The sequence below is a fragment of the Notolepis coatsorum genome (assembly GCF_963971535.1).
Source record: "Notolepis coatsorum genome assembly, chromosome: 4".
Lineage (NCBI taxonomy): Eukaryota > Metazoa > Chordata > Actinopteri > Aulopiformes > Paralepididae > Notolepis > Notolepis coatsorum.
The window spans coordinates 54,476,060-54,488,925 of NC_140168.1; positions in this window are offsets into that span (position 1 = coordinate 54,476,060).

Consider the following 12,866-nt stretch of genomic DNA (forward strand, 5'->3'; position numbering starts at 1 on the left):
ACCGTAGCAGAGGCTTGTCCTCCTCTACTAGTCTCACCTGCAAGAACATCCCTTTGATATCCCCGCTTATAGCCACCTTGTCCTGGCGGAAGCGCAGTAGCACGCCTAGTAGGAAGGGGCCGAGTGTGGGGCCGGGCAAGAGCTCTTTATTCAGATTTTGGGATCCGATCTGGTAGCTGCAGTTAAACACAATGTGATCCTTGCCATTGTGATGGACCTTGTGATGCGGCACGTACCATGATTCGGTCGTCTGATCGGCCTCTTTAATGTCAATCTTTGTTACGTGTCCCGCTGTGATTAGCTTCTCAATCTCAGCTCGGTACACACTCTGTTGAGCGGGGTCTTTGGCTAGGCGCCGCTCTGTGTTCAGTAGATAGCGCTCCGTGGCGTCTTTCTTTGCGTGAAAGGGGGGCATTCCCTCTCGCCTCAGGAGTGGAGTTGTGTATCTCATCACTCCGCCGACTGTGACTCTCTTTGTCCCCTGCTCGAGTAGGTTGATGGCGTAAATGTCTTCTTTAGAGCGAATGTCTTTCTTTTCGTTCTTAAAGGGCATTGTCTCTAGGGTCCATAGCCTCTCGACATGCTGCAGGAGAGTGGTGTCTTCTTCTGTCGTTCTGGAGTGGAAGCAGCTAGTGGCTGCTGTTCGGTTGAGAGATTTAGCGAGGGGGCCTTGCAATGTCCATCCTAGGCGGGTCTCGACTGCTGCAGGACAGCCTCGGGGGCCTGTATGGACCCGGTCAATCGGGACTATGAGTTCAACAGGGTCGGGGTAGCGCCGTCTATGAGCGGGATAGGTAATTGACGCAGGTGCACATATTTATCCATCAACTTGGTGACAGGGTAGGTGTACTGCGATAGTCCTATTTCTTGGCTGGTGAAAGCATTTGTGATCTTGTACCGTCGCTCTGGCTGCCCGTTGGCTGCGATAGTGAAGGAGACATTCTCGCCCTTTATCGTCTTTAAATCTCTTCTTATTGTCCGAATAGTCATTTCGTTCTTGCTCCCCCGCAGTCCCAGCTGAGTCGCAGCGGAGGCGAGCAGAAGGGTCTTCTCTGACCCGTCATCAAGGACGGCGTAAGTGTCCATGACTTTATCCTGGTAGCTCAATGTCACACGGACTACCTTTAAGAGCACTTGAGCTCCGTTGCTGCTGGCGGGGTCAATGTACATGACACTTGCCTTGGTGCCGCTCCGTGGTGCAGGTATAGGCCGTCTTCCGTTACTATCGTGTAGTATATCTAGATGGGCTCCATCGCACCGGCTGCACCTTTTCTTTAGGCGGCATTCGGCTGCCATGTGGGGCCGCGCACATCGATAACAGCGCCGGTTGGACTTTATCCATTGGCTCACTTCTTCTGCATTCATCTTTGTGAATGAGTCACATTGTGACAGCCAGTGTTCTTTCTCACAGTAGGGACACGCTATCTTCCACTTCTCCTTTCTCGAGGGGGTGCTGTGACTCTTACTGCTCGGTACTGACTCTGATTGGTGCATGACAGTCACCGATCTTCTTCCATCACTTATTCTCCTGGGTCCCTCTCTGGAGCTTGGCGTGCTCCGCCCAAAGGTGTCCAGTCGTAAGCTGCTGACCTCTCTCGCCAGGAAGTCGGCCAGATCAAGGAGGGATGGCTCGGGGCCGTCGGGATCTCGGTAGTCCCTCTGCCGCCGAAATCGCTCCTGTCTTGCGGGTGGCAGCTTCTCCAAAATCCTCTCAACGTTAGAGTTGGCGTACAGCTCATGCATGCCCTTCTCCCGTTGAACTCCCAGCATCCCCACCAGGGACTGCACTTTGATTGACAGGTCGTCTAGTGAGCGATTGTCTGTGGCTGGGGGTAGGCGGTCAATATGCCTTATCTCCTGGATTACGTAATCCCATATACGTCCATATCTCTGATCCAGCGCTGCAAGGGCCGCTGTGTATGGGGTCGAGGAGGTAGCATAGGCTAGCGCTATATTGTGCGCTCGCGGTATTTTCAGGTGCTTCAATAATATTGCATACTTGTGGCATTCATCAGCGACATCCACCATCATTGTCTCTAAGCACATCCGGAGCTCCGTGTACTGTGCTCGACTCTCATAGGCGAAGTCTGGGAATGACGGCGTGGCGTTGTATGACGCTGTGGATGGCTGATACATCGGCGAGCGTTGGGGGAGAGACCTCCTGGGCGAGTCCCCTCTTGCGCCTCGCTGTGGGCTGGTACTGGCAGGGTACCATGGCCCGCTGGTCCAGGTACTGTTCCTCGGGGCTGGTCGTGCGTCGTGCTCACCCGTAAATAGAGTCGGGGGTCTGTAGCGCAGCGCCACGGGGGTATAGCCTGGACTGTATGGGACCTCCTGGTCCGGTGGAGTACTGTGCTGTCGTCGGGCTTGGTTCTCCTCTTCTCCCTCTTCTTCTTCTATCAAATCTTCCAGATCTTGTAATCGTTTATTTAGCTTCTCCGCAGTGTAGGCCGCTCCTTCCTTGTAGCTGGGTCTCGCTTGGACCGGTATGGGAAGGGGGTCTGCGGGGGGTCTAGACTCGGTCTGTTGGTCAAGTTCAGGGTCGCTTGCTCGTTGCGGTGACGCTGCTCTTGACTGCTGTCTCGACGAGTTCCTTGAGCCCCTGGCGGAGGGAGAGGGAGTTGTCCTTTTGATCAGCTGCTCTATTAGTTGCGCTTGTAGTCTGTCGCGCTCTGCGTCTCTTTGGGCACCGGCAGCGGTGCGCTGGGCGTCAGCCCGGTCTCTTGCCATATTCTCTTCCATCTGGAAGCGTCTCATCTCCAGACATGTGCGCTGTTCTTCGCTCCGTTGCTGCGCTTGGAGGTGTTCGCGCTCGCCAAGCATCTGTGCTTGGAGCCGATCGCGCTCGGCGGAGGCTGTCAGGCTGACGAGGAACGCCTGTTGTAGTGTCCTCTCCGCTTCGTTGGGGGAAGGCGGTAGTGGAGGTGAGCCGCTCCTGCGTGAGCCGCTCCTGGGGGTACTCGTTGGGGAGTCCTGGAGCTCTAGTTCCTCGGCGCTCTCCTCCTCTTCCTCCGTGCAGAGTTCTCTCTCTGTAGGGTTGTCTTCCTCCCGGGGCTTGTCGGGGACTACTTCTTTAGTAGTGGCGGGGGGTAAAGGCATGTCAATTCCCTCCTGGTCCCCACCGTGGGCTTGGTCAGTTACATTAGGACCTACTAGGGCCTCTGTGGTCGGGGAAACCTGGTCGTTAAGGTCAGACATAATTTTACTTTCTACTTTTACCACGTTTACCGTTTGTCGAAGGCTAGGTAGTTGACTGACAGTGTAAGCCTCTAAGTACTGAGGTGTCTGTCGTCTGCGCCGCGGGCGTTCTAGGTTAGGAGGATCGTTTCGTGGAGTGTTCATCATAGGCCATTTCGATATTAATAACACTATATTAATATTACACTAGTTACCCTCCGGCTCGAAGGACCAATTGTAACTGAGGGGTACAATTCCCTGACTGTATTGTTAGATATGATATTTAATACCACTACCTCATGTACTTTAACTTCTGGCCACCCAGTACAAGATATAAGTATGATGAACACTTTCCCACCTGATGAAACGAACCAACACAAATGTACCAAATCGAATATTTAATACAGCAAAAGGTGTATACAACATTCACTTAATTACATTTATGATTTGAAATATTGAATATGCACTTTTATGGCAAATGAGTATTCGTAGGTAAATCAACATTGAATGTCCAATCTCTGGTTGCGCAGGGAGTAAACCTGGAATATTTAGGAAACGATAGCGATGGTACTTAAATGATTATAGCTGGATACACTAAGGGGGGGGGGGGGGGTCCCGCTGGTTGTAAGACAGTAGGAGGGGGGGGTTAGAGAAGCCGCTGGCGGTATCCCATCTGGCCGACGGTGTCTTGGGAGAATCCAAAGTCTTGGACACGGTGCCCACAGAACCTCGGGCCGCAGACGAATACAGCTGGACCCTCTGTGGAACGGTATCTGCCGGTCCACAACGGAGAGACGTGGTGCGACCTCACGTGTAGAGCGCCGCCTCACCTGGAGTCCTCTCCGGGGGGTAATTCCAACACTCGGCAGTGTTGGCCTTTATCCATGGAATAATCAAAGCACACAAAGCATAATCCAAGAGCCATGGAAGGCTCGCCGTCGTCTGGGTAGAGTAATCCAATATACAGGTCCAGTCGCTCTTGGCCCGGAGCTCCTCGGATGCAATCACCACTAGGGGTCTGACCAGCCTGGTTAAGCGTCCAGATAACGTCAGGAACGATGGGGGTACTGATAACTGTAGAACTCTAACCGAACGATGCACCATACATAAATAGACTATTATTAGCTTAATAGAATACGTCCAACTCGACGGTATGGTGCCAAACTATGACCATTCAACTATTAATCTACACGATATCTCAATGCCTATTCTGGGCCAAGTAGGCCTTACTACACCGCACGTGCATCGTGGGGAGGCTTTTGCATCTGTCACTCTGTTGGAGGGTAAAGAACTGGACTAAAAGAAAGTTCTACTTTACGAGCGCCATATATATATGCGCTATGAACAAATAGTACCATTCGTATTTCGCCCGGCATATTACTGCGCGGAACCGGGGGTTGCCTCGACATGTTAGGCGGCACGATTGAACTTGGACCTAGGGGTATGGCAACCTGGCGCCAGGTTCTCGTCCAATGGTAGAATGAAACTATTATGGGCTGTTTAGTAGAAACGGGGATATTCAATGCATATTGTACAAGGAATATACAGGGGATATCAAACGATATACAAATACAATTAAATATATATATATATAAATAAATATACATATTCGGTTTAATCTGATCCTTCACAACAATAACTGTCTATTACTTTTCTTGCAATTGAGCCAATTTTCCTTAGGTACGGTTTTGAGGTGTGTGTTCAACAGAATGTAGTATCAAAAACACGTTCACAAAAAGTATGGGTTACTGAATGCTGAACTGCACTATTATAATCACTAAGCCAAACCTTACCTGTGTCCCTGTATCACTTGTCTCTGCTGCCCCTTTTTTTTTGGGCATATTTCAGTTAGTCACAGCAAAAGTCACCTAGTAAAAGTGAGATAATTGACAATATCAAAACATGCTAGGGCTGTACCGAATAGTTCGAAGCTTCGTTCATAATGTTGACATTCAAATTCTAAATCAACAGAAAAAATTGTAAAAAAAAAAAGATTTTTTTTTTTTTTTTTTAGATTTTTATTTGCCAAGGTATGGCGAGTGCCATACCTTGCCATACCAAATGGACGCCCCTGACACACACACACACACAACCGGAACTCACCGTGGCAGAGTGGATGAGGAAGCCCCAGTCATAACACCTCCAACCCACGTTGCTGTGCTGAGGGGGACAGAACAACACCGACACGCCCGGCTGTCCGTGACCACATCCTCTCTCAGCGTAATGGGCCCTCACGGCACGGGGGCCCCACCCCGTCCCCACAGGATCCCACCGCTGTACTGTAGGTGTCTCTGGAGGGTCCTTTGGCTAACAGTCTGTCAGGTAAATAAACAACGTGGTCCATCATCCACTCAGTCAGTTAGACAGTGACCGATAATGGTTTTGTGGATATTTTGACCTTGATAATAATGGCTGATACTTATATAGGCAAATTATTATTTTAATTCTAAGCTTCTTAAAAAAATCCCCAAATGTAAAAAATGTCATGTAAAACCATGAGAATCCTTGAACGTACTGTAAATATTTTCTTTGGCGACTCACAACCATAGCGAGACAACAAAGGCTACATTATGAAACAGAGCAGGGGGAGAATGACGGGCCTCCAGAGTAATGAGCGGCATGGCCCATATTTTCTCCATCCTTTCCTCCTTCACTGACCCGAGGCCTGAAGGCACTAAACACTCTCCCCGACAAACTGGGCTTTCTGGACTTTGAGCCCCTCCTCCCACCTTCCATAGCTCAACCACTGAGTGGATCATCCCAATGCTCTCTGCGGGGGTGTCTGCAAGCAATGTTTCCCATAGAAAATAAAAATAAATAAATAAACTCCACATTATTTTTCCTGGAGAGGAATCACCTAAGCCATTAATTGCGTTCTGACATTTTTAGAGGCGTAATTAAATAAATAGCAATGATATATCGTGGGGCCCCCGCACAGGTAGCATAAATAACCCTCAGCTACATAATGTTTGGAATGAATCTAGAACCATCGCCACCAGTCCAAAAAGAAAAAGTTCCCACATCTCGTATCCTCCCCAGTCATTAAACGCTGTGACAGTTTATTGTCTTAGCTGACCTGGAAATGTTTTGCCCCCTGATAAAAATCAGGGTCTGACCCCTTGGCTTCAGATAATGCCTCGTCAATCGTGACTTATTAGCATACCGCGGGGGTGTGTAACCATTAGGGGCAGGCTTTGTAGAGCCCGGCAGGTGGGTTTTTATTGGCTCTCTCCACTGCAGCGATGTGGTGGTGGTGGTGGTGGTGGTGGTGGTGGTGGTGACCTCACTGGTGGGACCCGGCCAGACGCCATCAGGCTTGCTGGGTAATTACTACGGGACGTGCTCAGCCTTCAAACGTCCCACGCAGGGGCCAGGTGTTACATCATTACAGAGCAATCACACTCACGTGCTACACACACACACACACACACACACACACACACACACACACACACACACACACACACACACACACACACACACACACACACACACACACACACACACACACACACACACATACAGATGTGACACGGGTGAACACAGGCATGCACACTCCCACACACGCAGTGCATAATACCCATATCAACATACAGTACATGCACAGAGACATGAAAATTGATAAGTCATAGTAAAAAGTCAAATAGTATCAATAGGTGCTTCATTCATCCATGTACCACGCAGGTACACCGCCACTGGCTCATTAGAGCAGATGTCAGTCACACACTTTTAACAGTGCAGACCCACAGCTTTACTGGAGCAAAACCTCATCTTTACCAGTGTACTTTTGAAGGCAGGCGTATATATCACCAGGGACAGCCATATATTACCAGGGTATGGCATTAATTCACTGCCATACTGTACACTTCTTTTTTCACTTTTCACTTTTCTTTCGGAATAACGAACGCAATTAAATTTGGTTTCCCCACAAGCCCTTAGCTTAGACTTAGCCACAGTTAATCGGCTGGCACGAGATCAAAACGCCCCGGCTTAGAGAGGCCACGGCCCTTTTACATCAGGATCTGGATATTATATCGTTAGCAATAGCGTATTACTCCCGACCTTGGGAAAGGGCCTCTAAGATACAGCCTGGTCCCTTTTAGATGAAAATGATTATATCTTTATAAATACCTCCCTCTGTCGGCTTGACCTTCCCACGCCTTTCAATGAGCACTACGATTCAAGTCACGGTTGAGGCCAAAATTAAATACATAAAAGGATTTTCTCCCACAATCACACTCCAGCACTGCAGTATTTTACCTGAAGCACACATTCAGAGGTGGAAAATACTACTGAAATACATTTGTAGAAGTACCTGTTACTAAAGTTTACATTTAACTAGGCCTACTAACCAAGGTAATTAGGTTAGTAAAGTCAGTACACATTTTAAATAAATAAAAAGTAGCAAACAAATAAAATACTCAAATATACATTCTGTGTGTGAGTTCCAAAATTGTCATTTTGATGAGGTAGCCTAGTATACGCAATTGTCTTGAGGGGTCATAAGTCCAAGGTTTGGGGATGGTCTCTATTAGAGGACATGGGTTTTGTCTATAGTCTTTATATGGATTCATTTGGCAGTCTGAAATCTTATTTAGGCACTGGGGGGGGGGGGGGGGGGGGGGGGATGACATAATGTACTCCTTGCCATTTGGCCAGGGTTTGATAAAAGCCTACAAGCCTTAACAAGCTGTTCAGAATTATTGTCCTTGGTGTTGTCAGAAGGGGGACACAAGCAATGAATTAGCTTTGATTAATCAATTAGCGGTGCTTTCTGGAGCCAGGAACACTGCTTACCTAATGTGCTGCACAGTTTGTAAAGGTTTTGTACTCTTGGCTGTTGGGTAGTCAGACGGCGAGGGAAATTATTATTGAAAAATTTGGTGGAAGATTTTTGTTGATAAATGCATTACAATTGTATTATTGAAAGGATAAATAATATGTCTCCTTTAAGTGACAATGTGTAATTTTTCTATAAATGAAGTGTAATTCCGGTATTTTGAAACCTGGACCCTATGTTTCCATAATTTGGGGTCTAAATGACTAATGGGGACAAAACATCTTGTAATTGAGGAAGACCGCTTCAGCCGGCAGCTGCGAAACGGGCTGCAATGTAACAATCTGGGGCATTTGTGCGCTTAAAAGTAAGTCCACTAGAAGTGCTTGTTTTTGCCACTGACTCAGTGGCTCAGATTGTTTTGATATGTGTCTGACAACATTATGTAAAGGATCCCTAGAAAAGGATCTGGGAAACATCCCAGGTCAACAAAATAACTTATACCATTATAACATTACCTCCACTCTGTCTGCAGCAGGTCCGTCCACTCCTGGAAGTGCTTTGGTATAGGATTTATTTTTCTCCTCCGGTCAAAATGCTCACTACAGACCCGATGGTCTGCGAGGCGCAGTGTACAGACAGAAGTGTTTTCATCCATTTGTAGCACAATAGCCACAACTTCAGCGTGTGCCTATCCAACAAAGGTAGTCCATGAAAACTGTGTCAAGTGTGGCATGACAGATTTTGTACATAAACACAAACCATTCCAAAGCGCTTTACAATTTGTTCCTCACATTTTCCCCATTCACTCACACACCGATGGCAGAGGCAACTGTTAAGTGTAAGTGTTAATATGATTGTATGTAACTGCACTTTAACTGTTCCACAAGAGGGCGCTATAGGCGTAAGGAGACGCAGCTATTGTAGCTGACATCATGTATCACATATAAGGGAATGTTCTCAGCGGTCAGGTGGCGTAGCGGAGATTGCGTTCGTCACCAACGCCGGAGACGCTGGATTCGCCTGTTCGAATCCAGCTCCCGGCGTTGTCACCAGCTTGGCTGGCCGTTCACACTAATACAATTGGCAGTATTAGAGGGTGGGAAAGCTGGTGGGGTGGGTCCGGGTCGTTGTAAACAGCGACTCCTACAGTTCGGTCGGGGCGCCTGCTCAGCGCGGATAGGATCTAAGGGGGGTAGTGTGATCCTTCCACACGTTACACCCTCTCAGTGAGAGTCCGCGCTGCCAGGTGAAAAAGAAGCGGTTGATTGGCTAGACCTGTGTCGGAGGAAGCACGTGATAGCCTCCACTCTCCCAGACCGACTGTGGGGGGTAAGTGCGCAGCGACCAGGAAGGGGATTGGGAATTGGCATAACGACTAACATTGGGATGGGAGAAAATCGGAGGAAAAAGGAGGGGGGAAAAGATAAATAAATAAAATATATAAGGGAATGTTCCCTCCCCTTCTATCTCTTACTGTCTCTCTTTCTCTAGCTCTCACGGAGAGCAGGTCTCGTGGTGGAAATGTACATATGAAATAAACCACGCCAGTTAAGGCTAAAGAAGACCTTGTCGTCATGACCAGTTATTGCTCCCCATGTGACTCTGTCAACAGGTTATGGGCCCAGATCACGGAAGAGCAAAATAACGATAGCTAGTTAGCTGAAAAGTTTAGGCTAGTTTAGCAGCGGGTGAACCGCGGGTCGCTAAAGCTAAGCTAATGGACAGCTAAGCTACAATCAAAAGATGGCGAGCAGAGGCAGAAGCAAGTGGCCCACGTTTAACGGAAGGGCAGAAGAATACGAGCTCTGGGAAGAGCGGATGTTGTGCTGTATGCATGGAGTGGGGCTGAAAAAAAATTTACGGGCCTCACGGGAGAAATTACGGAGGCCGTGCAAGCCCTGGATACTAAGCTGAACGCCGACGCATACTGCGAGCTAGCACCACTCCTAGACAACACAAGCTTGGGGCTGATATTCCGGGACACAAAGGACAAAGGCCGAGAGAGTCTAAAAGTGTTAAGAGAACACTACATCGGCAGAGGTAGGCCCCAGATTGTATCCCTGTATATAACTTTGACCGCGCTGAAGAAATCTAACACAGAGACTGTGACTGAATACGTCATCAGGGCGGAACAGATCATCACAGCGCTCAAGAGTGCAGGAGAAGCACCGAGCGATGGACTAATGATGGCGATGGTTATGAGGGGACTACCGGAGATGTATAAACCATTCACACTGTTGGTGACACACATTTCAGCGGACATGTCGCTGGGGGAGTTCAAGGCCAAGCTGCGGAACTTCGAGGCCTCAGAAGACTCAGACCCGGTCGCCGAAGAGGTGGGAGAAAGGGTAATGAAGGCCCGGGTAGCGCCAAAGAAAAAGATCGGACCCCTGACGAGATGGCGTGTTGGCGATGTGGAGAAAAGGGTCACCGAAAAGATAAGTGCATAAAAACTGTTTGGTGTAGTTTCTGTAAAACTTCGGGACACGCAGACAGAGTGTGTAGAAAGAAGCGCGAACAGAGCGTTCGGTACGTGCACGTGCAAGATGGCGGCTGTGTGCAAGATGGCGGCAGCGGTGGACGTGAGGCGAGTCGAGACGACGCCCGGAGAGCAGCGGGAAGAGAAGACTTCACCTTCGGGGCGCAGACAGCATACGCCAGCCAGTCAATGCAGCAGCAGCAGGTCCAAAGGAAGGGACTGATCGTGGACACAGGTGCGTCGTCCCACATTATCAACGACAGGAACCGATTCAAGAAATTTTACAGCACCTTCGAGCCGGAGAGACACAGCATGGAGCTGGCAGACGGGAAGCGCACTTTCGGGTTGGCGCAGGGGAGAGGAGACGCACAGCAGGTATGCCTCATAGACAGTGAGGGGCGCCGGTGTACAGTGACGTTGAAGAATGCCCTCTACATACCCTCGTTCCCACAAGAACTATTCTCTATAAAATCTGCTACTGCAAACGGTGTTCTTCAATGAAGGTAACAATGTTCTTTTGGAGCCTGACGGTACGAGATTTAACAAGAGACAAGAGAATGTATTATCTACAAACAGAATGTAATGAAAATGATATGTGTAATGTCAGTCATGATATTCAGACATGGAATGAGATCATGGGTCATTGTAATTACGAGAATATACTGAAGCTGCAGGCGGTGACAGTAGGCATGCACATTAACGGTGAAAAGCATAGACCTAACAAAGAATGTGATGTGTGTATAAAGGGAACGTTCACTCAAACAAGGAACAGAGGTCCCACGGAAAAGGTAAAGACACCACTTGAGCTAGTTAACACAGATCTAGCCGGTCCAGTAAATAATGAGTCCATAGGTGGCTTTAAATATGTGCAGTATTTCACAGATGTGTGTACAGGGGCAGTGTTTGTTTACTTTCTCAGAGCAAAGAGTGACACACTCCAGGCCACAGAAAAATTCATTGCAGATGTAGCTCAGTATGGCAGCATCAAATGCTTAAGGTCCGATAACGGAACAGAGTTCACAAATAGAGAGTTTCAGTCACTGCTGAGAAGGAACAAGATCAGACACGAGACGTCCTGTCCTTACTCCCCGCACCAGAACGGGATAGCAGAGAGGGAAGGACGCACTCTTTTCGAAATGGCTAGGTGTAAGCTAATAGATGGTAACTTACCTAAGAGTCTATGGCATTATGCGGTACAAGAAGCCGCTTACACCAGAAATCTGTGTTTTAACAAGCACACGGGCACCACCCCATATACAGCACTGACAGGAAAAAGGTGTGATCTAGCCAGGATGCACAAGTTTGGGTCAGTGTGTTATGCTTACCAACAGGATAGGGGAAAACTCGAATCCAGGTGTGAAAAGGGACTTTTTGTAGGGCATGACAAGGGCAGCCCCGCTTTTCTAGTCTATTATCCCGGTAAGGGGAAAGTGCAAAAGCACAGGTTAGTAAAGTTTGTCACAAAGACAACATGTGAGAACGAGACACAGGAGCCAGAGCTGGACTCCAGAGTAGGGTGTGAGGAAAGAGAGACACCACAGCCTAGTGTACTGAGCAGAGACATGCAGACGGACGGTCAACAGCCCCCAGAGGATGATGACGAGAAGCACCCTAGGGTGACGTCACGTGCCTCATGCAGTGGGAGATATCCCCCCCGGGAACATAAACCACCAAAGTATCTGAAAGACTATGCCCAGAGAGAAAGTGACGAGGATGACAGTACACTTACCAGAATAGATTACTGCTACAGAGTAGTGAGTGGTGTACCTCAGACCTTTAAAGAGGCCATGATATCCCCTGAGTCAGGAAAATGGGAGAGAGCGATGGATGAGGAGATGAGGTCCCTAGAGGACAATCATACTTTTACTATAACCAAGTTACCAGAGGGTAGACAGACAGTGGGAGGCAAATGGGTGTACTCAATCAAGGAGGGTATTGAAGGGCACGACAAGTACAAGGCCAGGTTTGTAGCTAAAGGTTACAGTCAGAGGGAAGGAATAGATTACGTTGAGACAGCCAATCTGACCAGTGTACCGGTAGTGATGCAGAAGGCAGCTGAAGACGACTTGATTTTACACCAGATGGATGTGAAGACAGCCTACCTGCACGCACCTATTGATAGAGAAATATATATGGAACAACCTGAAGGTTACGAGAAGAAAGGAGAGAAGCTAGTGTGTAAGCTAGAAAAATCCATTTACGGCCTGAAACAGTCTGGGCGAAATTGGAACGAGATGCTTCATACATGCCTAATCGAAGATCACTTCATACAGAACCCAGTAGACCCCTGTGTTTACACAAAGGAGTAAAAAATGTACAGATGTAAAAATGTACAGAGAAGCTGTAGGCAGCCTCATTTATTTGACAACATGTACTCGCCCTGACCTATGTTTTGTAGTGAGTAAGTTATCACAGCATTTTGCTGATCCC